Source organism: Triticum dicoccoides, chromosome 2A (genome assembly GCF_002162155.2).
Source record: "Triticum dicoccoides isolate Atlit2015 ecotype Zavitan chromosome 2A, WEW_v2.0, whole genome shotgun sequence".
NCBI lineage: Eukaryota > Viridiplantae > Streptophyta > Magnoliopsida > Poales > Poaceae > Triticum > Triticum dicoccoides.
The window spans coordinates 342,007,895-342,035,772 of record NC_041382.1 but is presented as its reverse complement, the minus strand read 5'-3'; the positions used below and the strand labels follow the sequence as shown (position 1 = coordinate 342,035,772).

General features: G+C 50.4%; 1 long non-coding RNA gene across 1 annotated transcript; it reads right to left on the bottom strand.

The window, feature by feature from the left end:
• Nucleotides 1-311: 311 nt before the first annotated feature.
• Nucleotides 312-27,213, bottom strand: LOC119359367. Its single transcript, XR_005172495.1, has 3 exons — nucleotides 26,867-27,213; nucleotides 25,574-25,663; nucleotides 312-458 (listed from the first exon to the last, which is right to left on the bottom strand). It is a non-coding gene; the product is annotated as an uncharacterized LOC119359367 (long non-coding RNA).
• Nucleotides 27,214-27,878: the final 665 nt, after the last annotated feature.

Sequence of the window (27,878 nt, the reverse complement as noted above, 5' to 3'; positions counted from 1 at the left end):
AGTTTTTCATTGACTAGACTCAATTTCAGCCAAGGAGTGTGGAAGGGGGATTCCTACAGGCAGTCGGCTCTGATACCAACTTGTGATGCCATCGGTTCAATCATACACTAATCATACGCACAAATGTGTTTGATCAAGATCAAGGACTCATGGGAAGATATCACAACACAACTTTAGACACAAATTAAAATGATACAAGCTTTATATTACAAGCCAGGGGCCTCGAGGGCTCGAATACAAACAAGTCAGCGGAAGTAGCAATATTTGAGTACAGACATAAGTTAAACAAGTTTGCCTTAAGAAGGCCAGCACAAAAGCATCTACGATCGAAAAGGCAAGGCCACCTGCCTGGGAGCCTCCTAACTACTCTTGGTCGCCAGCGTCCGTCACGTAGTAGTAGGCACCCTCGGGGTAGTAGTAGTCATCGGTGGGGGCAACGGTCTCAGGTGCTCCGTCATCTGGTTGCATCAAATGGAAATGGGGGGAAAAGAAAGCAAAGCAAACATGAGTACTCATCCGAAGTACTCAGCAAGCAAGGATCTACACTACATATGCAACATTATCAAAGGAAGGCTGTATATGTGGACTGGGCTGCAGAAATGCCAGATAGAGGGGAGAGCCTAGTTCTATCAACGACTAGCATCTTCAGCGGTAAAGCTCCCCTAGATTTGGTATCCCCCCTAAGAGGGATGAACTAACCTTGGGTTTTGTCAATGATGACTTCATGTAGGTGTTGAAGATGTAGATGCTCAATGTTGGTGTAGATCATTTGGAGCAATCCATTAGAGTGAGTCGCACTTTCAGTACCTACACGGGTTAGTCCCACAAGGAACAAACAAGGATATCCATAGACATAGAGTGATGTTCACATAGGATGATGTCCATGAAAGATTTAGGTTACCTTGTCCCTTGTCTTACCAACAAAAGGATTTGTGACTCCTTGAACTAGTGCAAGATGTGGAAGTTATTTGCACTTGTCCTCGCCAAAATGATATGAGTGAAGTATGTTGGCGGAGTCACCCTCAAGAACTCTCTAGTTCTTCTTATTCGGGATCCACACCATCTTGATGGGAATCCTTGGAGTTGTAGTCGTACTTGATGAAGTAGAACTTGATGTAGTCTTGGGAACCCACTTGACCAAGGCTTTGGGAGCTTCCTCAAATGCATCAATCTCCTCTTAAAGCTTGTCCTTGACTTTTTGCTTGTGTTCTAGTGGAAGATCATCTTGAGCTTGTGTTCCTTGGAAAGAAGTAGGATCATACTTCTCTTGTTGAGGAACAAACTTTGTCTTTGGGTATTGATCTTCTTCCCACTCAACTCCATTGGCATTAAACTTTATTCAAAACCAACACCTTGATTCTTCCAGTGTCTTCCTTCCTTGCGTACAATTTCCTCAAATTACTTACTTCTGGCAAGGCTCTTGTAAACACCTTTCTCTATAATTCCCTTCAATAAGCTATTTTCTTACTCAAGTGTAACTTGGCTAAGAGAATAATTAGTGGAATCAAGAGAACTACTAGAAGCAACATCATTGGGTTTAGCATGATCATTGTCACTACTAGAAGAAGAATCTTTCTTACTCTTGTTGCTAGATTTAACTTGAGGCATGTAAGTAGACAAGAGTAAGCGCCTGGCAATGTAAGAAGAACTTTTCTTGCGAAGATCATCACTGATCGCTTTTAAGAACTCATGCTCTTGATCAAGGTTGAGCTTTTCGAAGCGTAACTTCTCATGAGTCTTTAAAAGCTCTTGATGATTTTCCAAGGTAGTTTCATGAGCTAACTTAAGAGTGGTTAGTTCTTTAGTTAGACGCTCAATCTCCTTCTTATCATCGTCATTCATTTTCTCTTGATTAGCATGATTAATAAAAAGTTCATCATAGTTTTCATCACTAGAATTGTCAACAAGTAAATCATCATCACCTAGCAAATCATCTTCATCACTATTGAAATCAACATACTCGGTGTGTGATACCTTTGGGCCTTTAGCCATGAAGCATCTTCCAATTCCTTCATTTGGTGACTCAAATATGTCGTAGGAGTTGGTTGACACAAGTGCTAGACTGGCAAAACCTTCATCTTGAGTATATTCGGAGTTGGAGTGATAACTTCTCTCGGAGTGATTGTCGGAGTCAGAGCCGGATACCCATTCACCAACATGAGCTTGATGTCTTCATTTTGTGTAGCTCCTTGATGATTTGTCCTTCCTTTCCGAATCCTTGCTTCTCCATGGTGTTCTTCATTCATAACGGTCATCTCTACTCCTTCTCCCTCTTGGTGGTGATGCTTCTCTCCTACTCCTTTTGGGAGAATCTTCTCTTCTTTTGTAGGCAGTCGTACACTCATTGGAGTAGTGTCCGGGTCTTCCACAATTGTAGCAATTACGTTCACGACTTGAAGACCTTTTGTCATTGTAGGACCTTGACTTGGAACTTCTTTCCTTGCTTCTACTCTTGTAGAACTTGTTGAAATTCTTCACCATTAGGCTCAATTCTTCATTGAAGGCTTGTTTCTCACTTGATGATGTGGGAGCATCACATGAGGCTTTGTAAGCACCACTTGACTTGTTGTGGAGCTCTTCCTTATCCTTAAGTGACATCTCATGAGCAACAATTCTTCCAATGACTTCCGTTGGCTTGAGATCCTTGTAATTGGGCATCATTTGGATCAATGTGCACACGATATCATATTTTCCATCCAAGGCTCTTAGGATCTTCTTGATGCTGAATCTATCGGTCATCTCTTCACTTCCTAAGCCGGCAATCTCATTTGTGATGAGAGCAAGCCTAGAGTACATTTCAGCGACACCTTCACCATCCTTCATTTTGAACTTGTCAAGTAGACTTTGAAGCACATCCAATTTGGATTCCTTGACAGAGTCGGTACCTTCGTGCATATCAATCAAAGTATCCCAAATTTCCTTTGCATTCTCAAGACGGCTAATTTTGTTGAATTCTTCGGGGCACAATCCGCTGAAGAGAATATCACAAGCTTGAGCATTGTATTGTAGCATATTCAACTCTTCCGCGCTAGCTTCACGGTTTGGTTCTCTCCCATCAAAGAATTCACCTTGTAAGCCAATGAACACAATAGCCCAAACGGCGGGGTTATGTCCAAGAATATGCATTTTCATCTTATGCTTCCAACTAGCAAAATTAGTACCATCAAAGTAAGGACCTCTACGGTGGTAATTTCCCTCGCTAGATGCCATACTCTCCTAGGTTTTGAAACCAAGGCTATGGTCACCAAAAGGTATGGAAATCAAGGAAAAAGGAGACCAAAGCTCTGATACCACTTGTAGGATCGAAAGTATGTCTAGAGGGGGTGATTATACTACTTGACCAAATAAAAATCTATCCTTTTCCCAATTTTAAGTCTCGCCAGATTTTAGCAACTTAGCACTAGTCAAGTAAACAACCTACACATGCAAGTCTAAGAGTATAGTAGTGAAATGTAAAACATTGCACATGAAGGTAAATAGAGGAGCTTGAGGGAGCAAACACAATGTAGACATGGAGATTTTTGGCGTGGTTCCGATAGGTGGTACTATCGTACATCCACGTTGACGGAGACTTCAACCCACGAACGGTAACGGTTGCGCGAGTCCACGGAGGGCTGCACCCAAAAGGGTCCACACAGAAGCAACCTTGCCTATCCCACCATGGCCATCGCCCACGAAGGACTTGCCTCACTAGGGTAGATCTTCACGAAGTAGGTGATTTCCTTGCCCGTACAAACTCCTTGGTTCAACTCCACAATCTTGACGGAGGCACCCAAGTGACACCTAACCAATCTAGGAGACACCACACTCCAAAAGGTAATAAATGGTGTTTTGATGATGAACTCCTTGATCTTGTGCTTCAAATGATAGTCTCCCCAACACTCAACTCTCTCTCATAGGATTGGATTTGGTGGAAAGATGATTTGAGTGGAAAGCAACTTGGGAAGGGCTAGAGATCAAGATTTATGTGTATGGAATGGAATATCTTGATCTCAACACAAGTGTAGGTGGTTCTCTCTCAAAAAATGTATGATGGAAGTGTAGGCATGTTCTGATGGCTCTCTTCTAATGAAGAGTGGGTGGAGGGGTATATATAGCCTCCACACAAAATCTAACCGTTACACACAATTTAGCAAACTCGGTGGGACCGAATCAGAGAACTCGGTCACACCGATTTAGTTCATAATGTGAACGTTAGGATTTTCGGTGGGACCGACATGTCAACTCGGTGGGACCGATTTTATTAGGATTAGGGCATAACATAATCTTGGTGAGACCGATTACACAAACTCGGTGGGACCGATTTTGGTAATAAGCAAACAGAGAGTTGGTCAGGCAAACTTGGTGGGATCGATTCGCTCATTTCGGTTGGACCGAAACGTTACGAAGGGGAAACAGAGAGTTTGCATTGCGAACTCGATGGGACTGATCACTCATCTCAGTTAGACCGAAATGTTATGAAGGGAAATAGAGAATTTGCAATCCCATCTCGGTGAGACCGAGATCCCTATCGGTAAGACCGAAGTGACTAGGGTTTTGTGGCAATGGCTATGTCAACTGAACTCGGTGGCGCCAGATGGAAAGTTTCTGTGGGGCTGAGTTTGACTTTTGGTTTGGAACATATGTGGATATGAGAAAGTGGTTGAGGGTTTTGGAGCATATCACTAAGCATTTTGAGCAAGTAACCCATTAAGCAACACCTCATCCCTTTTTAATAGTGTTGGATTTTCGTATGGACTCAATGTGATCATGGATCACTAAAAGGTAAAATGTAGAGTCTTGAGCTTGAGCTTGAGCCAATATTTTGTCCTTAGCTTTTTGAGGGGTCCACATTTCTAATCCATGCCATGCCAATCATTGAGCTTTCCTGAAATATTTATCTTGAAATAGTATTACATCAATGAGCTATATGTTGTTTGGAATTACCAAAACCACCCAGGGATAGTTGCACTTTCAGCCTTTTCAACCAATCCCTAGGAAATCAACAAGTTTGATCGGCTAGGGAGAGAGATCAGGCGAAAATGGAGCTTAGAGCAACAATGGAGCTTGGGGTGGAAGAGGTAGTCAACTCTGTCGGGGTTGGGATCCCAGCAAACCCTCAAGGTTCGAACACTGGGGTGAGCGCGAAGTCTATCCCTCCAATCGATCTACGCTCTAGCTTGTTAGGATCTCGCGGACGAACTCGATGAACTCACAACACAGATGGACACAGGGTTTATATTGCTTCAGGCCACCGTTGCGGTGTAACACCCTACTCCAGTGTGGTGGTGGTGGATTGCCTCTTGGGGTGATGATGAACAATACAAGGGAAGAACGGCCTCCTGAGGTTGAGACATTCTTGGGCTCGGTGAGCTTGTGTGTCTGACCGTCCCTCTCCGCTGTGGTGGCTAGTCCTATTTATAGGGCCCCCAGTCCTCTTCCCAAATATCGAGCGGGAAGGGAGCCAACAATGGCGGGCTAATTTGAAGGGGACAACTAGTACAAGCTATCCTGACAAAAGTAGTCTTCGCCTGCACAAAGTTCTGGTGGTGACGCTGCTCCGGGCTCCACGATGACCTCCATCTTGCAGTCCTTGGTCTTGGTCTTATTGCACCGAAATGGCAACCTTTGCCTGATGCCTCGGTACTCCATGGTTGCGCTTGCCCCCTTTGCACCAAATAGGAAACAAGGACGTTGTGCGCGCTGGCGCCCGCCTGGTGTCGATCGTCACGACTCACGTCATGAAAGCCTTATGAGGTTTGCCCCGCCTTGATATCTCCGCTCCTCGTGAGCCTGCCCAACTAGGCCACCCCGGAGGAGGTCTTGCATCGTCCGCCTTGCGAGGCTTGGCTCCTCGCGAGGGTCTTGAGTGCTTTGCTGGTGAAGATGGGACGTACGGCCTGCTGGCTCATCCACACCATGGGCCGCAGGCAAGCAAGTCTGGGGACCCCCGTTCCTAGAACGCCGATAGTAGCCCCGGGCCCAAGGTGCGCGTGGGCTTGGCTTCGCGGCGAAGCGAAGGGTCAAGCTCGAAGCACCGCGGGCCCCAAAAGAATGTGACCTCGGTTGACGCGTGGTGGTTGATTGGACGTGGGCGTCTCCGCTTCCCCACGCTGCCTTTGAATCCGCCTGGCTATGCGGCCCCGCTTCTTGCACAGTTATTCTTCCCTCGCCGCGCCTGGCTCTTCCAATCTTCCAACCTCCCTGCTTCTTCATCGCCTTGCTTTGCCTCCTCAATCTGACCAACGCTTCGCCCGCTTCACCGTCATGGCACCGAAGCAAGCCGACAAGGGGAAGAAACCTCTGTCCTCGCCAACTGTCCCCCCCATCCTTCGAGCCGGCGCTCAGCCGGCCTCGGGTGCTCAACGATGAGGCCATGGGCAAGGTTCGCCCCATGCTCGCCTCCAGCTTTAACGAGTGGGGAGATACGCCGGCCTAGCCTGCGTCTCGCTCTAGCATGGCTCGGGCAGTCACCGAGATCCCGATCTTCATTGACGCCCTCTGGGCTGGCTTGCTTCCTCCCTTCTCCGCCTTCTTCAACGCGGTGCTTGAGCACTATCAGATCCATATGCTTCATCTCGACCCTCAATCTGTGACCCTTCTTGCCGTCTTCGCCTTCGTGTGCGAGGCCATGGTGGGCATCACCCCCTCCGTGGCACTCCTCCGCGACTTCTTCTTGCGACAGGCATGGGGATCGACTTCGAGCTTCCTTCGTCTCCGAGCGAATTACGCACGCGATGGGTGTTTTTTGATGCTGGCGTGCTCAACCCTCTACTCCAAGCTCCGATGGGGCCTGCCATTCCAAACTCCGGCTAGGGTCACCAGAGGCTCACGAGCCCCTGGCTTGCCCCCGTCTGGGCGAGGCTGCAGTGGTTGAAGGACCTTGGTGTGACTGCGCCCATGGTGGTGAGGGAGTTCGTCAGGCGTCGAGTTGCCCTGCTTCAGCATCATTATCGCCAGATGTGGGACTTGCTCAGCAGTCGGGACAACATGAGGTTTTAGGAGGAGGGGCTTCCTCTTGTTGCGCGGCAAACTATGCTCACGGTGCTATCTGGTGTCTCTCTGCCGGACGAGATGCCCAGGAAGAGCTGCATGTTGTACCGCAGCAAGAACAAGGTTACCTTCGTCGAGACCATGCCTTCCTTCGATGAGTGGGGGCTGCACCCAATTGGCTTGGAGGGACCCCGCGAGAATCCCGTCATCGTGGTCCCGTTATTTGTCGCTGGTGACGAGCTTACCCCAGGTGATGGTGCGGGGGAGCGAGCTACGACAGGGGCCGACTACTCAGGTGCTGAGGAGCACGTGCCGAGTAGTGACCCAGGAGCGTCGCCCTTGGGAGCTTCCGACGCCCCTCTTGAGGCGCCAGTCGCTGAAGAGATGCGTCATGCGGCTCCCGAGGCCGAGGCTCCAGGAGCCTCGGGAGGTCGCGGCGAGAAAGAGCCATGATGTTCGCCGCAGCCGGGCTCCCCTGAAGCCTTTCCTCTCGGTTCTTCTTCGGCTCCGCCGCGCACCGGCCGTCACGTCTAGCGCTTCGGTCGCCTTTGTGTGGACTTCGAGGAGCTCCGCAAGAGGAAGGGATCCCCCAGCGGCAACAACATCTTCGGGTCGTTGAAGCGATGGAAGTACATCGCCATCGACGAGTAAGTACCTCTCCTCGGTGATCTTGTATGTGCCGCCTTCCCTTCCTGACGATTGCCCCCTCAGGTTCCCTTCTGGTAAGGCCGCGAAACCTTCAGAGAAGCAGCTCCCTCTCATCCCATCGTACCTGCCAAGCTCCAGTGCTTCAGGCTCGGACGCTGCCCGTGGCGTGGGGTCAGCCTTGGGAGCTAGTCCGTTGTCAGGGCGCCCCAAGCTTGTGCCTTCGCCGTCCTTCCTACGCGGCCTTTCTTGGAGCGCAGCGGGCGTGCCAGCGGCTCTTCCCTTGGTCACGATCAATGGATGGCTAGCCTCGATGCTGGAGCCTCCTTCAAGCAATGGGCCTTGTTCGGTCCGGGCTCCTCGCGAGGGTCAACCGGCACCAGGGGCTGCGCCAGCCCCCAGCCCCCAACCGGGAGATGGCGCGTCATTCGATGCTCCACACGCAGCCCCCGAGGTGGAGGACGAGATGGGGCGAGCATTCGAGCTCGAGCGCGGGCGCAGCGTGGTCCGCCACGAGCTCTTCCAAGAGGCGATGGGCGCGATGAACCGCCTTGGTGAAGAGCTTGCTAGCGTCGACTCGCGTCTTGAGGCCAAAGGTCTTCGGTTGGTGGAGGAGCGGCACAAGCTGCGAGTGGCCATCAACCTTGGCTGTTATCATCGCGATCTCGAGAAAGCGAAGGCCGAGGCGTCCCTCAAGATTTCCAACGAGGCCCGTGCGCGAGCTTCGCCGCCGTGAGGCAGCGGAGGAGCGCGCGTGGGAGCTCCAGACCTGGAGTGCGTCCCTTGAGCAGCAAGTCGAGGCGCGTGGGGCCACCCTTGCGTCGGTGAGGGGGACGCTTGCGGAGGAAGAGGAGATCCGGCAGCGTGAGGAGGCGCTGGCCCTGGAGGCCGTGGAGCGCAGCCTCGAGCTCGAGCAGCTGGAGACGAGGGAGCGTCAAGTCGCTCAAGCTGAAGATGCCGTCAGGGGCCGCGAGGCTGGAGTCGAAGAAGAGATCAATCACCGGGTAGCCGTGGTTCGCGCCGATCTGGAGGGCAGGTACGGCTTGAGGCTGGAGCTCGCCGGACAGGAGGGCGCGGGCAGGGCCACCGCCCTCAGGCCCAGGTTGGACGAGGCCGAGAGGCGTGCTGAGGCCACAACCGCCGCCCTGGTTACGGCGCAGGTAGACCTGGCCTCCGCTCGCGCCGAGCTGCTTTCCCTCCGGGGGCGAATTGATGATGTCGAGGCCGTCACTCGGCAAAACAGAGAAGAAGTGCTCCAACGCTGAAGCTGGAGCGCGTGCATAGCCCCATGCTTCAAGATCTTCGAAACAAGGCCAACACCGCCCTGGGCTATATCTGCGACGAGAACGCCCCGACCCCTCACTCGAGTGACTATGCCAGCCACCTGGCCTTCTTCATCGAGGTGGTTATGCGCCTGGAGGCTCAATCTGCTAGAGCTCGGCAGCTTGTGGAGGAGAGGGGTTGTGGCCTGCTTTAGCGCGCCTTCTCCCGTGTCTTCAACCACCTCCTAAACGCCGACCCCAACTTCGACTTTGATGCCGCCATTGCTCTTGTGCCCATTGCCGTTCGGGGCGACTTGACGCGTTGGGCAGAGGATCATGTCGACGCGTTAGTCAGGGCCTTCACCTCGTAGGACGATGGGGTGGTGGTCGTCGCAGACGAAGGTGACGTGGTCAACGACGGCGACGGGGGCGTTGCCGACGGCGGCGACGATTCCGACGAAGGCGACAACGATGCGAGCGACGCGTCCCTGGGCGACGCAACGAGCGATATCTCTGGGTGATCCCATATTCTCCTGTTGTCTTATTCTGCACGCAAAACTTGGGCGTGGCCCTAGGAAAACTTGTGAGAGCATTTTGAGAGGGGGAGCCCCTCATGTAAACGAATCGCAGTTTTTACTTTCCTATGCGATGTGGGTATGTGTCCTCGTGAGCTTGTGAAGCTGTGGGTGAGTTTCCAGACATGGATTACCTTAGTTAGCGCCTACTTAGGGCTGGGTCGTGAGGCAACAAGTTCCGGAGAATCTTGCGGGGCTTGCCGCCCTGTTTGAAGGGGGGCCCCGTGAAGGGTGAGCACCAGGCATAGTGCTAGCGCGTGCTCTGCGCGGTCCGGCTCGCGAGAAGTTTCGAGGGAGAGGCGACGGACGTGAGTCCCAAAACAAACAAGATCCAGAAGGCGAGAAACGACTCTAACGAGAAAAGGCACCCCCGCGCGCAACGATAAAAATTCAGCTTCAACTTTAGTCCAGAATCAGAAAGCAAAGCCACAGAAAGAGAGATCCAAAGCAAAAGGTCGCGTCCGGCACCTAGTCTAGTCTTCGGGTCTTCAAGTCTTCTCACCGGCACGGAGCTAAGTGCTTTCCACTAGGAGTGGGAGGGAGCCAAGGGCCTGAGGCCAAAACTCCTGAGACTCCGGGGCATGTATAGCCCCAACTCATTATTACGTGAGAGTGTCACGGGCGGCGAGCTTCACAGGCACCGGGCCTTCTTCATAGGTACTGGCCTTGCTTCATATCGCCAAACGAGGGCCCCGCCTTGCACCACTCTTGACCTCCTTTGAGCCGGCCGAAGACCAGGATGGCGCAAAGGAGGGAAAGAGGATGTCAATGGTTACCTCGGCGACCACGGGTCCTATGCCGGAGGAAGGGTCGTTGAAGCCACCCCGGCAGGGGGCCTACCTGCGGGTGTCCCCTGGTTTCGCGTGCCTTGGGGAGGGGCCTTGCTCCTGGCTCCCTCTCGGCGGGCCCCAGCGTCTCCCCCTTGTTGAGACGGGTGCCGCCGTGCCGGGGTCGTTGATCGATGCTGCAACCCGATTCATCTGTAGCCCATGGTTAGCATAAGCCTGTTCCTGAGAAGTTAACGGTACCCTATAGTTGTCGTCGCCAGTGCGATCGATGTGGTTCTCCGCTGGCTCTTGGAAGGCTTCGGCTCCTAGCGCCCCCTCTCCCCAATCTTCTCCAACGAACGAGCCGATGTCGTCCTCTGGTGCGTACCCTTTGTCCATCATGCGGGGCACGTAGGCCTCCGGGGCCGTTACCCCGAACACCTCGCCGGGGTGCCCCACACTCCATGTTGCTCCGCCCATGACGGCGTCCTAGGGATGATAATACGGCATCTGGCTGGGACCATGGGGGGTGACGCTTGCGCTCGTGCTTCTCGAGGGTGGCATGGGGGGATTGGATCCCCCTATGCCGCCGGCCGTGCTAACGTTGGCAAAGCCCCCGGGCGTAGTCGACGGCGCGCAGATGTGGTGAGGCTCGCCGCACGACCTTGCATTGTCCTGGGGAGGAAGTCGATAGCTGAAGGGTGGCGCTCCTGATGCCGCTGCGTCCAGGAGCTCAACAACTTGCTCGAGCAGCGTGTCCCGGCCGCTCTCCATCAGTCTGCATCGCAGCAGCTCCCTTGCCACTGTGAGTGCCACCCGCATGTTCACTTGCTCCCGCCGTGAGTGCGGCGCCGTTGCAGCAGCGTGACTTGCTGCTCTCGCCGCGGCTCGTGCTTGCCGCGGGGTGAGGGTGGATGATGCCTGGCCGCGCTGTCCATGCCCAGCGGAGCTTGGTGACGCCCGCGCCACCTGGAGTGTGGGGTCGAGATCTTCATGGGTAGGCGGCGCCGTCCCGGCCGGCCAGGCTGCCCAGCGGTTGGACCCGGCTCTTGGGTAGCCAGACATCATAGCCGGTGAACGTTGGAGAGCTGATTGGCGGAGAAGAAGCTCCGGCGCACCTCTACCTGGCACGCCAAATGTCGGGGTTGGGGTCCCGGCAAACCCTTAAGGTTCGAACACTGGGGTGCGCGCGAAGTCTATCCCTCCAACTGATCTATGCTCTAGCTTGCTAGGATCTCGCAGATGAACTCGACGAACTCACAACACAGATGGACACAGGGTTTATACTGCTTCGGGCCACCATTGCGGTGTAACACCCTACTCCAGTGTGGTGGTGGTGGATTGCCTCTTGGGCTGATGATGAACAATACAAGGGAAGAACGGCCTCCTGAGGTTGAGACGTTCTTGGGCTCGGTAAGCTTGTGTGTCTGACCGTCCCTCTCCACTGTGGTGGCTAGTCCTATTTATAGGGCCCCCGGTCCTCTTCCCAAATATCGAGCGGGAAGGGAGCCAACAATGGCGGGCTAATTTGAAGGGGGACAACTAGTACAAGCTATCCTGACAAAAGTAGTCTTCGCCTGCACAAAGTTCTGGTGGTGACGCTGCTCCGGGCTCCACGATGACCTCCGTCTTGCAGTCCTTGGTCTTGGTCTTGTTGCACCGAAATGGCAACCTTTGCCTGATGCCTTGGTACTCCGCGGCTGCACTTGCCCCCTTTGGACCAAAGAGGAAACAAGGATGCTGTGCGCGCTGGTGCCCGCCTGGTGTCGATCGTCACGACTCACGTCACGAAAGCCTCGTGAAGTTCGCCCCGCTTTGATATCTCCGCTCCTCGTGAGCCTGCCCAGCTAGGCCACCCCGGAGGAGGTCTTGAGTCATCCGCCTCGCAAGGCTTGGCCCCTCGCGAGGGTCTTGAGTGCTTTGCTGGTGAAGATGGGCCGTACGGCCTGCTGGCTCATCCACGCCGTGGGACGCAAGCAGGCAAGTCTAGGGACCCCCGTTCCCAGAATGCCGACAAACTCAGGGAAGAAGACTCCCCTTTTATAGTGGAAGAGCAAATCCAACCATTATCCACTTACTCAGCCCGCGACGAGCGGTACTACAGCAATCAACAAGCGGTACTACCGCACGAGCCCACGGTACTACCGCAAGGCCCTGCGGTACTACTGCTGCCGCAGCAGAAGCTAGGCCACACCTGAGTCAAGGACGCCGAGGGCGGTAGAACCGCTGGCGCGGTACTACCACTCCCTCTTGCGGTACTACCGCAAGGCAGGATTGGTCTAGACTGGGAAGGCATGGACATATAAAAATACATCCGTGACAACTTTCACTGAGTTGTGATCCATGCAAAAATCCGACACGGTACTACCGCGTAGGGCGCGGATGTAAAATATTACATCCGCCCCTACTTCCGCTCATGTTGTTGTGCCTGTCTAGAGCTCGCGGTACTACCGCGCCCATGGCGTGGTACTACCGTGTAGGGTGCGGATGTAAAAAATTACATCCGCCCCTACAACCGCTCGAGCCGCTGAGCCTGTAATGAGGCCACGGTACTGCCGCTTCTAAGGAGCGGTACTACCGTGAGCACCTGCGGTACTACCGCACCAGAGGCCGGTACTACCGCAAGGGCCTGCGGTACTACTGCTCCAGAGAGCAGTACTACCGCATGCCCCAGTTCAGCAACACTAGGAGTCCTTCATTTTGCAGAGGCACGAAGAAACGGAGGATGCCCCAAAGGGCTATTGGAAAGGTGGTGCAACAAGGAACAGATGTGTACGTGTTGATTCTCCCCAAACCTTTCCAACGCGGACCCCCTCTTAATAGTACAACTTTCCTATGACTGAAACCACCGAAAAGAAACATAGAGAAACGCCGTCTTCAATAGTCTTTGAGGGGCACCAAATCATCGTATGCCTAGACATGATATATCTGAAATGCTCAATGCACACGATTAGTCCGCAAAAGCATTGTCATCAATTACCAAAACTACTAAGGGATAAATATGCCCTTACAATCTCCCCTTTTTTGGTGGATTGGTGACAATATGGGATTTGCACATAGGAAAAGAAATAAAGCATAGGCAAACCCAACATATATAAAATATAGATGGGCTCCCCCTAGATGTGTGCACTCTGGAGATGTGCTTTGGACTGCACGACACACATACTAGGATCAACACTCCCCCTATATTTTATAGACAAGGCAAATCTTGCAAAGGAGTAACTAATACTAACAGAGAGGGAAGCTAATACATAAGAGCATAAATTAACTAGCACAAGATAGTATAAGCATAAGATATAATAGAGTGCATATGTCTTACACCATATGATAAGAGAAAACAACTCACGACAAACCAAACCAAAGCAAACGAGGTCCAACAGAACGAGGGCAAACATGACACAAGCAACAAACACGACACAAGACTCGCAAATCCCTACACTCTATCCCCCTTTGGCATTGAGACACCAAAAAGGCAGAGAGGACACCTACGACATAGGTGGTATCTCAAGATGGAGCAATCACTCGTCATGGTTCTCGTCGGTCTCGGCAGCGGGGATGGTCTCGTCCTTAGACTCAGTCCACTGGTAGCCCTGCTTTGCCATCCATTCTACCTCTGGAGTGATGTTCTTCTCAGACCCACTAGATATCTCCTCGCCAAATGTCCTCAAGATCTTGTCGTGGCGGCGACTCTCCTTGGAAGCAACATGGGTCCTATATTGTCCCTTGGCTTGCATGCAGAACAAGGTCTTCATCTTGGCCTTCAGCTTCTTAGCCCGTGAGGGCTCAGTAGAGGGAGGAGCATACCCAGCAGAGCTGTCCTCATCCGCTTCCTCCTCCTCAATCTCATCCTCATCAACGTCCATCTGAGCAGCCACTGCCTCAGCACGGGTAGTGGTGTTAGCCCACTTAGGATTGATGCAGAGCTTGATGGGCTCGTGACGGGTCCAGTCGGGGGCCTCAAACTCAACATTGGGATAGAGCTTCCCCAAGTCTTCAAGATCAGGTGAAATAGGTAAGGACCATAGATGGGTACCTTACAATTGAACACCGCAAACCGAAGCTCAAACCACATGATATGTGAGACATAAAGTGGTTGCGTCTGAACACGATGCACCTCCTCACAAATGAGCATCATATCCACGAGATAGGCATGTACCTTATCCTTGTCACCAATACGTGGGAAGAGGGTGTTGCGGAAGATCTGATACATGATGTCAAGGAATGGGTTCAGTACCCAAGTCTTCTTGCCACTGGGATGCTTCTTCTCAACATAGTATGGATGGAGCTTGTTTTTGTTAGCAGACTCAGAGTTGGCATGAGGGCAAACACCAACGAGCTTGTCGAGCCCCTCATCACGAACATGTAGCAGATCCATGAAGTCCTTCCACTTGGCGGTCAGCTGTTGTCCATTTGTCATCCATGTCAAAGTCTGTTCCTCATCAGAGTGGAAGTGAACCGAGGCAAAGAACTGAGCCACAATCTCAGGGTCAAAGTCCAGGTGGAACGTGATCAAGTCCTCAATCCCAAACTGCTCCACCAGGTCCAAAGCCTCACCAAAATAGGTGCGGTGCTTATCCTCCCTCATATGATGAATGTAATCCAGTGCATGTCCACATAGAGGTTCTTCCTGGCCTTGATCACATCCAGATAGATAAGATACTACTGCTTGGTCTAGAACAACTCATTCCCTCTGAAGTTTGCACGGGGATTCACGTAGGGGTTGATCTTCCTTCGATTGATAAACTCAGCTAGTGGCATCTCATCCATGCTTATTGTTGGATCCTCGTGCTTGGCTGCGGTTGACTTTGTTCTGCATTGGGGGGCATTGGAGCCCTCTGGAGCTTCATCTTGGTTGCGCAGACGCTTCGAGCCCGTGTCGCGAACGGGGTTCGAACAAAGGACACTGGAACCGGAGCCACCACCTATGACACACAACACAAGAACACGCAAGAAAAGCGAGAAGGATCAATGCAAAGACCACAACAAACCAAATGAAACAAGTAGAAATAGCATTGGGTAGTTGCTATAGGGGAGGTTCGCACTCAACGGTAGTACCGCACAAGAGTGCGAAACTAAAATTTTACTGCTGCTCCAGCCGCGGTAGTACTGCGCCAGGATGGCACGGTAGTACCGCGCCTGGAGCGGTAGTAAAATTTTACTTCCGTGCCTCGTGCGGTAGTACCACTCCTGAGGAGCGGTAGTACCATACGAGGTGAACACGGCTGGAGCGGTAGTACCGCTCGGGAGTTGCGGTAGTAACAAAAAGTAATCTGAGAACATCCGTGCCTAAGAAGCGGTACTATGGTTGATCAAACCTACCAAGTAGCAACATACCAAATATCATCTCTACGCATCAGTACTCTCCTACATCCTACTCTTGCAAAGATTAGGCCTAAAATCTCAAGAACAACATGCATCTCCCCAAAAACCTAGAGACAACACAACGAGACAAGGAGAGAGGGATTTGGGTAGAAACCTTGTTCCATGGCAAGAGGACGTGGTGGGGAACGATCCCACCAGACGAAATGCAAGGAGAGCGGCCGGAGACGGAGATCTGGCGAGGTTCTCCGACCCCGTTCTTGGGCAGGAGAGAGAGAGAGACTTCATGGGGAAGATGAGTTGAATGGGTATGGGGGAGTTGGAACTCCCCCTGCCTGCTCTTAACCCCCACGCGCTCGCGACTGTGTGGTAGTACCGCGGGTCATCGCGGTAGTACCGCCCAGGCAGAAGTACTGCCTGGGCGGAAGTACCGCACGCGAAGCAGTAGTACCGCTCTTCCAGCGGTAGTAAAAAATTACTATCGTGCTGGTTGCGGTAGTACCATGCACAACTCCTGCGGTAGTACTGTGGCAAGCCACGGTAGTATCGTGAACCCAAGAAGATACACGTTTAGCAAACAAAAGAGGAAAACAGCCTTTGTAATGCAACCTTCAAGCGAACGGACACACCAACGAGCTAACACACGAGGCAACTCAAACACAAGCTCGACACGAAGAAGGGAGGGCAAAAGACAACAAACACCAACCGCGAGACACAACCTCTCCAAGGAGAGGGCGGTGGCCGGAGCCACCTATGTTTGAGTTAATTGGTATGGCACCGCGAAGAATTATCCTTGGGCCCATGACCAAAACTCGTCTTTGAAGCACAAGTACCATCAAGAATGGCGAATGTGAAAGAGTTGATTGATTTATGCATAATTGGGGGAGGGAAAGTTCATTGAGAGAACAACACTCCCCCTATGTCCATTCTTACACCTAAACAAGATAACAAGTTGAGTATGGTGGGGTATGCAAGGGTTCAAGCAACATTGCTCAAATCAATGATATTTAGCTCATGCCTTAACTCGCGAAATCTTGCTTCATCCAAAGGCTTCATGAAGATATCTACAAGTTTATCATGAGTGTTGACATAGTTGAGCTTGATCTCCCCTCGCCTAATATGATCCCGGATGAAGTGATACCGAATCTCAATATGCTTCGTCTTGAAGTGTTGCACCGGGTTGAGAGAAATCTTGATGGCACTTTTATTGTCACACCAAAGAGGCACTTTGTCACAAATGACACCGTAATCCTTTAAAGTTTGCCTCATCCATAGAAGTTGTGCGCAACAACTACCGGCGGCCACATACCCCGCTTTGGTGGACAAGAGAGACACACAACTTTGCTTCTTGGAAGACCAACTCACCAAAGAGCAACCAAGGAATTGGCACCCTCCGGAAATTGACTTCCTATCCACTTTGCCTCCTGCCCAATCGGAGTCCGAATAGCTTACAAGGTTGAAGTTTGCTCCTCTTGGGTACCATAAGCCAAAGTTTGGGGTATGAGCCAAATATTGAAAGATTCGCTTGACCGCCACAAAGTGACTTTCCTTAGGTGCGGCTTGAAACCATGCACAAATTCCCACACTCAACATGATATTCGGTCTAGATGCACAAAGGTAAAGCAAGGAGCCAATCATGGAGTGATATACCTTTTGATCCACCGCTTTACCATTGGGATCTATGCCAAGTTGGTATTTGAGGGGCATTGGAGTGGAAGCCGGCATGACTTCACTTAGCTTGAATCTCTTGAGCATGTCTTGAGTGTATTTGGCTTTGTTGATGAAGGTTCCTTCTCTTTGTTGCTTCATTTCGAACCCGAGAAAGAACTTCAACTCTCCCATCATGGAGATCTTGAACTTCGGGGTCATGACAGCGACAAATTCCTCATTGAAAGCTTTGTTAGGAGAACCAAAGATAATGTCATCAACATATAGTTGGAACACAAACAACTCCCCTTTGACCTTCTTAGTAAAAAGAGTGGGGTCGATTTTCCCAATTTCAAACCCACGATCTTGCAACAACTCGGTAAGGTGGTCATACCACGCACGTGGGGCTTGTTTAAGGCCATAGAGTGCCTTATCTAGTTGGTACACATGATCGGGGAAATAGGGGTCCTCGAACCCGGGGGGTTGTTTGACATACACCAACTCATTAATGGGACCATTAAGAAAAGCACTCTTCACATCCATTTGTTGCAACTTGAAGTTATGATGAGAAGCATAGGCAATCAACAAACGAATAGATTCGAGGCGTGCAATGGGAGCAAAGGTTTCACCGTAGTCGATACCCCCGACTTGGGAGTAGCCTTGAGCTACCAAGTGAGCCTTGTTGCGGACAATAATTCCATGAGCATATTGCTTGTTCTTGAATATCCACTTGGTTCCAATGATATTATGGTTCTCCGTTGGCCTTGTCCTTGGCACCAATCTCCACACCTTGTTGTGCTCGAAGTTGTTGAGTTCTTCATGCATGGCATTAAGCCAATCCGGATCTTCGAGTGTCTCATAGACCTTTTGGGGTTCAACACAAGAGACAAACGCGTGATGTTCACAATAGTTTTCCAATTGTCTACGAGTGCTTACCCCCTTTTGTATGCTTCCAAGCACATTTGTCATGAGATGACCCTTGGTAGATAGCTTGGTGCAATCTTGGCGGCACGACGCTCCAATTCCTCCTTAGGAGAGAGTTGAGGAGCGGTTCCTTGATCATCTTGAGCATCGTCTTGAGCTTGTTCTTGATCTTGAACTTGCTCGGAGGGGAGACCTTGACCTTGGGCATAACTTGGTGGTTCAACGCCATCTTGAGGTTGTTCTTGCCCTTGATCTTGTTCACGAGGTTGAGGACCTTCACTTTGTTCTTCGGAAGCGTGTGGGTCTTGGGTTGGTGATGGTTCCACTTGAGTGGAACATTGTCCTTCTCCTTCGGCCACAAGGGGTTCCTCAATGGGTAGGATAAAACCAATACCCATTCTTATTATGTCTTGGGGAGGAATTTCATCACCTACATCACAAGTACCACTTTGCTCCACTTGGGAGCCGTTATTCTCATCAAACTCCATGTTGCACGTCTCCTCAATAAGTCTCGTGGACTTATTGAGGACACGGTAAGCATGAGAGTTTGTAACCTAACCAACAAATATGCCCTCATGAGCTCTAGCCTCAAATTTAGACAAACGAACACCTTTCTTGAGAATAAAACACTTACACCCAAACACCCGGAAGTACTTGAGGTTGGGCTTGTTACCGGTGAGTATCTCATATGGAGTCTTGTTCAAGCCTTTGCGGAGGTAGAGCCGATTGGATGCATGACACACGGTGTTGATGGCTTCGGCCCAAAAGTTTTATGGAGACTTGAACTCCTCCATCATGGTTCTTGCCGCATCCATCAACGTCCGGTTCTTCCTCTCCACTACACCATTTTGTTGAGGGGTGTAAGGTGTGGAATATTGATGTTTGATCCCCTCATCACTAAGAAACTCATCCAAGGTGTAGTTCTTGACCTCGGTGCTGTTGTCACTTCTTATTGTCAAGATCTTTGCATTGTGTTGACGCTGAGCTTCATTTGCAAAGTCAATAGCGGTTTGTTGGGTCTCACTCTTCCTCTTGAGGAAGTACACCCAAGTGTATCTTGAATAGTCAGCCACAATCACCAAGCAATATTTTCTACCCCCAAGACTATCAAAAGATGGAGCCCCAAAGAGATCCAAGTGAAGGAGCTCCAAAGGCCTCTTTGAGTAAATAATAGTCGTGGGAGGGTGAGCCTTCTCATGTAGCTTTCCTTCAATGCAAGCATTGCAAGCACGATCTTTGGCAAAACTGACATTTGTTAGTCCACGGACATGGTCCCCCTTGAGAAGACTTTGCAAAGATCTCATATTGACATGGGCTAAACGGCGATGCCAAAGCCATCCCACGTCAACTTTAGCCATTAGGCATGTCGCGGTCTTAGTGGGTCGCTCCGAAAGTTAATCACATAGAGACCGTTCTCGACATGCCCAACAAAGGCTACTTTAAGAGTCTTGCTCCACAAAAGGGCCACGATATCAATATCAAATAAAGTGGCGAAGCCCATGATTGCAAGTTGACGAACAGAAAGTAAATTGTATGCAAGGGACTCAATAAGCATGACCTTATCGATCGTGAGATCATGAGAAATGACAACCTTGCCAAGTCCCAATACCTTAGAGGACGAGGCATCACCCACTCGACATTGGTGGGCATAAATGGAATATTTTGCATGTCCACCACCAAGTCCTTGCTTCCGGTCATATGATTAGTGGCTCCACTATCGAGCAACAATGATCCCCCACCGGAAGCAAACACCTACAAAAGATCAATGCTTGGTTTTAGGTACCCATTTTGTAATGGGTCCTTTGATGTTAGTGACAAGGGTCTTAGTAACCCAAATAGACCATTCAATGTACTCATAAGGAGAACCAACAAATTTAGCATAAACATGCCCATCACTAGCACGTCATAACACATAGGAAGGGTTAAAGTCACCGGCGTTGTTGGAAGGGGCGACATTGCCCTTCTTGACACCACCACCCTTCACATTGTTCTTCTTCTCCTTAGAGGCACCCTCTCCCTCTTTGATAAAAGTTTGCATGAGAGGAGGAGGTCATTTGGCCTTGCCATTCTTCTTCTTGTTCTTGGACTTTGGTGCAAACCCAATCCCTTCCTTGGCCACAACTTCCTTTTGATTTCTCAAAAGATTGTTGAGGTTCTTATCACCTTGTATGCAGGACACAAGGCCTTTCTCAAGTTGCTCCTTCAACTTTGCATTCTCCTCAACAAGATGCACATGCTCAAAACAAGGGTTAGTAGCATTTGCATTATCAATTAAAAGCATATGAGGAAAAGTGGCTTTCTCCTTGGTTAGCCTCACTTGGAGATGATCATGAGACTCTTTAAGACTAGCATGAGTACTCTACAAGGCCTTGTGAGCCTTGTCAAGGATATCGAACTCCTCCTTGAGTCTAGCAAGATCAACACCAAGGTTGGCCTTCTCGGAATTTAGCACACGAGACACAACAAGAGCATGATCAAGATCTTTCTTTAATTTAGCATGGTCATCCTTGTGTGACTCCTCAAGAGCCAAGCGATGACCACGCTCTTCCTCAAGAGCATTAGAGAGATCCGATATCTCATCATCATAGTCACGACTATGCCCCTCCATCTTAGAGATGGTGTCTTTGTGAGCCTCGATCATGTCATTGGCTTCACCAAGTTGTTCCAAGAGAGCAACGGAGTGCTTCTTGGATTTACCCTTAAGCTTACTCAGAAAAGAGTCAAACTCATTTTCCTCCAATGTGGACCCCCCACTTTCATCAATGCAACCCGTCAAAGAAGGATGAGTAATGATGGTAGTTTTGATGTTGGGGTTACCTTGTTGGTGGCTTTAGCCATGAGGCACTTGACGGTGATGTTCTCATTGGGTGAGTCGAAGAGGGACGCCCGTGGTGTTGTCGCAATGGCCACGGAGGCCATGGCAACTGTCTCGCCATCATCATCCTCATTGTATTCTTCTTGTGCCACCAATCCCTTTGGAGGAGCCTTCTTGGTGAAGTGGTTCTTGTTGGGGAAAGGCTTGGCCTTGTCCTTCTGGATGAGCTTGCTATCATTGTCTTCTCTCTTCTCATAGGGGCACTCCGCAACGAAGTGGCTCACATTGCCACAATTGTAGCAAGTCCTCACACATTGCTTTCCCTTGGTGCCACTTGAGTTGCTCTTGTTGAAGTTGGGCCTTGAGTTCTTCTTGCTCCAAAATTGCCTTGAAGTGAGAGCCATGTGCTCATGATAATCATATTTTGTATCCTCAGGGTTGCTCTCCTCTTCTTCATCTTCCTCCTCCTCTTCCACACTAGCCTTGGCCTTCAAAGCAAGGTTGGGCTTCTTGGCTCTTTGAGAATGCAATACTGCATTGTCGGCGGTCTTGTCCAAGATACTCATTGCCACAAACTCATCCAACACTTCGCTTGAGGACAAGGTGTGGAAGTCTGGCCTTTGATGGATGACGGAGGACATGGCCTTATGGTAAGGCATCATGGCTTTGAGAAATTTCTGCTTGATCCAACTGTCATTTGTATCCTTGCTCCCATGATCTCGGAGTGAGACCATGAGTGTGCTTAGTCTCTGATAGAGCTCGCGAGGTTCTTCACCTTCATTCATAGCAAATTCATCGGCTTCATCTTGCACCACTTCATAGTTGGAGTGTTGAATGCTTGCGCTTCCCTTGTAAAGGGAAACAACATGGTGCCATGCTTCCTTTGCCACAGGGAATGGTCGGAGATGCGCAATGTCTTCGGGAGGGATTGCATCTTGGATGATGAAGAGAGAATTCTCGTTGAATTGATGATCCGCGGCTTCTCTCGGGGTGAAGTTGCTTGGGTCATGCAGATAGAAACCTTGCTCAATAATTCTCCAAAGGTTAGTATTAACATGATTTAAATGACGTTTAAAGCGATAGACCCAAGCGTCAAAATCCTCATTTTTCACAATCTTAAAAGGATAACCGGCATGATTTAAATGAGTGGAGGGAATCGGTCCTTCGTAGGTAAGTGGAGGTTCCACATGGGCAAAGATGCCATTTCCACTTTTACCACTAGACAAAGAAACTTTATCACTAGAAGCTTCCCCCCTTGTTGGAGTTAGCAACCGTCACCTTGTTAGTGGGATCAACCACTTCCAATGGTGCAGTGGACAATTTAAGACCATCAAGAAAATCCTTTGACCTCGGCCTTCATGGAGGTTTTAAATGTGTCTAAGGCCACATTGAGTTCCTCACGTGAGACTGAGGTTCCCCCATCGGCTGTAGACGAGGACAGAATCACACCGGGGTGCTCCTCCTCACCGCCTATGGTGTCAACCATACTCTTCGGACAACAAAGTCCTTAAAAAGAGATGAGGCGCTGATACCAATTGAAAGGATCGATATAGTTTACTAGAGGGGGTGAAGAGGCAACTAACAATTTTTAGCTTTTCTTTACCAATTTAAACTTTGCATCAAAGTAGGTTGTCTAGATATGCAACTAGGTGAGCAACCTATATGATGCAACAACAATAAGTAAACAAGCAAGCAAGGGATGCAACACAAGATAAGCTTGCATGAGTAACGGGATGAGATAACCAAGAGTGGAGTCATTGAAGACGAGGATGTGTTACCGAAGTTCCTTCCCTTTGAGGGAAAGTACGTCTCCGTTGGAGCGGTGTGGAGGCACAATGCTCCCCAAGAAGCCACGAGGGCCACCGTATTCTCCTCACGTCCTCACACAATGCGAGATGCCGTGATTCCACTATTGGTGCCCTTGAAGGTAGCGACCGAACCTTTACAAACAAGGTTGGGGCAATCTCCACAACTTAATTGGAGGCTCCCAACAACACCATGAAGCTTCACCACAATGGAGTATGGCTCCATGATGACCTCAACCGTCTAGGGTGCTCAAACACCCAAGAGTAACAAGATCCGCGAGGGATTAGTGGGGGGAATCAAATATATCTTGGTGGATGTGTAGATCTAGGCCTTCTCAACCAATCCCTAGGAAATCAACAAGTTTGATCGGCTAGGGAGAGAGATCGGGTGAAAATGGAGCTTAGAGCAACAATGGAGCTTGGGGGTGGAAGAGGTAGTCAACTCGGAGAAGAAGACTCCCCTTTTATAGTGAAAGAGCAAATCCAACCGTTATCCACTTACTCAGCCCACGACGAGCGGTACTACCACACTCAACAAGTGGTACTACCGCACGAGCCCATGGTACTACCGAAGGCCCTGCAGTACTACTGCTGCCGCGGCAGAAGCTAGGCCAGACCTGAGGCAAGGAAGCTGAGGGTGGTAGAACCGCTGGCACGGTACTACCGCTCCCCCTTGCGGTACTACCGCAAGGTAGGATTGGTCTAGACTGGGAAGGCACGGACATATAAAAATACATCCGTGACAACTTCCGCTGAGTTCTGATCCATGCAAAAATCCGACACGGTACTACCGCAAGCCCGGAGCGGTACTACCGCGTAGGGCGCGGATGTAAAGAATTACATCCACCCCAACTTCCGCTCATGTTGCTGTGCCTGCCCAGAGCTCGCGGTACTACCGCGCCCATGGCACGGTACTATCGTGTAGGGCGCGGATGTAAAAAATTACATCCACCCCTACAACCGCTCGGACCGCTGAGCCTGGCCCGAGGCCACGGTATTGCCGCTCCTAAGGAGCGGTACTACCATGAGTACCTGCGGTACTACCGCGCCAGAGGCCGGTACTACCGCAAGGGCCTGTGGTACTACCGCTCCAGAGAGCAGTACTACCGCATGCCCCAGTTCAGCAACACTAGGAGTCCTTCATTTTGCAGAGGCATGGAGAAACGGAGGATGCCCCAAAGGGCCAACACAAAGGTGGTGCAACAAGGAACAGATCTGTACGTGTTGATTCCACACAAACCTTTCCAACGCGGACCCCCTCTTAATAGTACGGCTTTCCTATGACTCAAACCACCGAAAAGAAACATACAGAAACACCATCTTCAATAGTCTTTGAGGGGCACCAAATCGTCTTATGCATAGACATGATATATCTGAAATGCTCAATGCACACGATTAGTCCGCAAAAGCATTGTCATCAATCACCAAAACTGCTAAGAGATAAATATGCCCTTACAAGCGGTCTTGCAGCATTAGAAGAGTGCAGACTAGCATAAAGTAAAGTAGTAGTAGTGTCATCAACCTCGCCTAGAGATCCTTCCTCGACTCCCTGCGAGAAAGCAATCCCAGAGCCATACTATCCATTTCTCATCTCAAATATCCAGTTCTAGTTGTATTGATTAGGATACAACTCCGAGTGTCCGTTATCGTAGGACATGCTATCGATAGATGTTTTCTTTCCTGGAGGGGTGCACCAACTTACCGACCACGCTCGATTAACTCCATCCGGACACACTTTACTGGGTCATGCCCGGCCTCGGCCCAACGATACGCCGTAACCCGACCTAGGTTTCATAGAGAGGTCAGCACGCCGGTCTAAACCTGTGCCCCTAGGGGTGTTGGGCCATCGCCCCGGGAACTCCTGCACGTTGCGTGGGCACCTGGTGAGCAGTCCTAGCCTCCCTTATACAAGGCGAGGCATTCCAGTCTAACCCGGAACGCACCGCTCAGTCGCATGACGTCTATTAAGCTTTGGCTGTTGCATACGACGCAGAACGCCCATACTATGCCCACGTGATGGTTAGTGCTATCAGGACAGAGGCCCCTCGGATCAAATATCCAAATCATAGTGGATTAGGAACACGCGGTAACGAGCAGAGACTCATGATCGATGTGACCCCATTGCTCCGTCTCGAGGACTCGCGGCAAGGGCTAAGAATGCCCGACCATACTTCGTAATTATCTTGCGGGCACCTTCTAGGTCAACCCGACTCCACATCAATCAAAGTTAAGCTCGCACGGGTACCCCTCGGGGCCGACCTGTCTTTAGTAACATGGCTCAGTGTAAAGTCATAGTAATCATAGTAACCGTATGTCTAACACCAAGAGAAACCCTGAGGAATCACCCTCAATGGAATTCCACCTGATGTTATCATCTAGGTGAACGATGGAGGAATCACCCTCGAGGTCCACTCTTGAGGAGTTGTACGACAGTGTCGTTATCGGGAGTGGAGAAGGAGGAATCATCCTTGATGACCATAACCGATGGACTAACATCACAATTGCTGATGAGGTATCACCCTCAGCACTCGATAGTAGCCCAGTAGTGTCGAGCAACTAAGGGGAAAGTTATGTGCGGTGCCAGGGCCTGGTCTTCGATCCCGTTGATCGGGTCTTTTGATAATCCAGCGGGGCAGTGGGACAAAGTGGGGGGTCTCTGATGGTTCTCTACCCAGCCTTTACTAAACAGTTTAGGATAAGCAGGTAGGTAACAACATCACGTTACAATAAACAGGCTATGCAACATAAATAGGATAATAGTAGTAGTAGCAGCGGATTCTAATGCAAGAATAAGAGAGAAGGGAATGGGCGATATCGGAACGCTCAAGGGGGTTTTGCTTACCTGGAAGCTCTGTAGACATGTACGGATCCTCAACGAAGAAGACGATCACCTGATCATCAGCCGTCTTGGGGTCTATCGCGATAACGGGGTCTACCGAAACAAAAGCAACGAAGGGGAAACAAATAAACAACAGAACAAACAAAGGCAATGGAAAGCATGATAGGATAGTAAGCTATGCTAGGTGAGACCTAACGCGGTACTAGACCTTGCAGACGGAGAGGGAAAACATCCTAAGGGGTTTTCCTGGCGTCTGGCCTTTTCCGGGCAGACGAAAGAGAGGGGACGATCCCATGTTCAGCATGCTAGGGGCATGTGACAGATAAACGAACCGTGTGTTTGGATTCGTTGGATTTTTCTTAGAAACTTTCATATATAAAACTTTTTCATCGGAGTTACTGTTTATTTTCTAGGAATTATGAAAGATTTAACGATTTTCATGAATTTTCTGGAATATTTAATATGAGTTTGACCAAGTCAAAACGGCTGGGAAAATAGTGAAGGGATGTGGCCCACATGTCATTGGCACTTAATTTAATTGATGGCTAAACTAAAACGGAGGGGTTAAAATTAACATAGGGGGCCACATGACATAGGCTAGCAATTATCCTAAGTACTAATTAGTCTAACTACTCTGACCACTAATTATTTAATCAACCTAAACTAATCAGGGCCAGCCCCACTTGGCAGTGAGCCAGCCCTGCCTCCCACGCACACACACAACACACACACCATGCTGCACAAACACATTGCACGCACACAACACACACATACCACGGCCATGACCTGCAGCGGTAGCAAGCAGAGCAACTTGCAAGGCAGCGCAGCGGCGCTACCAAGCAGCATCAGCATCAAGCAAAAGCACCTGCAATGGCGAGCAGTATTGCAACAGCAGCAATAGCAGTAGGCTACAGCACGCATAGCAGCAGCTACGACAGCAGGCGGCGACGTCAGTGGCGCAGCAGGAGCAGGGGCGTGGCCCGGGCGGCGGGATTGTGAGCAGGCGCGTGGGGTAGCAGCAGCAACGCACGGGCAGGCTAGCGGGGCACTATAGCGGGCGCGACGGAGTGGGGCGGGGGCCACGCGGCGGTCATGCAGGAGCGAGGGGGAGCGAACATAGGGCGCGGGCGACGAGGGGCACAAGGGTGCGCGACCACGGGCAGCGGGCGTGGCCATGGTGCGTGCGCGTACACTGAAGCTCGAACGCGGCCAGGGTAGAGGATGGTCGAGCTCGGGGATGACGACAAACAGTGATGAATCGAAGGGGAGAAGGGGGGAATCGGCCAAGGAGCTCACCGCGGAGCTCGTGGACAAGGTCATGAGCTGCGGGGGTGGCCGGATGCGTCAAGCTCGACAGCGAGATGTGACGGCCATGGTGGAAACCATCTCGATCCTGAGCATACGGTGCCTCTTAGCTTGATTTAGCGGAGGTAGGCGAAGGAGTCGATGATGACGGAGCTCCTAGAGAACCTCCCGATCACCGAGGAGGCCAGTAACCACGAGGATGGCGACAGCGCGTCGACGAGAGCTCGGGAGGGAGCGAAACCAAGAGGGAGAGGACGAGCAAGAGGATAAGTGATTGATAGGGTTTGTCTACAGGACCGGGAGCGGTCTTATCCTCATCGGGGGTGCACTGGATGGTCGACACGGTGGCAACAACGGCCAGGGCGGCATGGATGTGCTCGACACACAGGTTCTCTGCCTCCTGTAGGTGAGGAGGAGGATAAGGGAGAGATGGGCTGGACCTAGGTTCTGTAGCACTAGAGCCCAAGCTCTTGACACCCTTTCCTCTTTTTTTATTTGCTTATGCCTTTCGCTACTATTTCTATTTAAATGAGCTAGCAAACAATTTTCATTAATTGTGAAACTTTGCACATAAATCAAACACAACAATACTAGATGGCATAAAAAGTTTGGGGCCATTTGGAGTTGTCTAACTATTTTTGGAAATTGAAAGGCAAATTTAATTGTTGCTGGATGACTCAAATAATTCCCAGTGGCATTTTGGGAATTTAGGTGAGGTTGGTTACAACATGACAAATACTTAGAGAATTTTTTCCAAATAATGAACTATTTTGATTGCATGACAGAAGAAGTAAATATTTGACATGCAATTCAAATTGGAATTTGGCTTCGATTTTGGACAAGTGGAAAATTAGCTTAGTGATCATAATGACATGACCACTATTAGAGGGAGATCACTGTAGCATGATTCTCGGGGTGTTACAAATGGTGCCTAAATGTTCATCACATATTATTTTCTTTTGTAGCATGGAAATTGGGCTTTTATATGATTCAAAGCAATAGT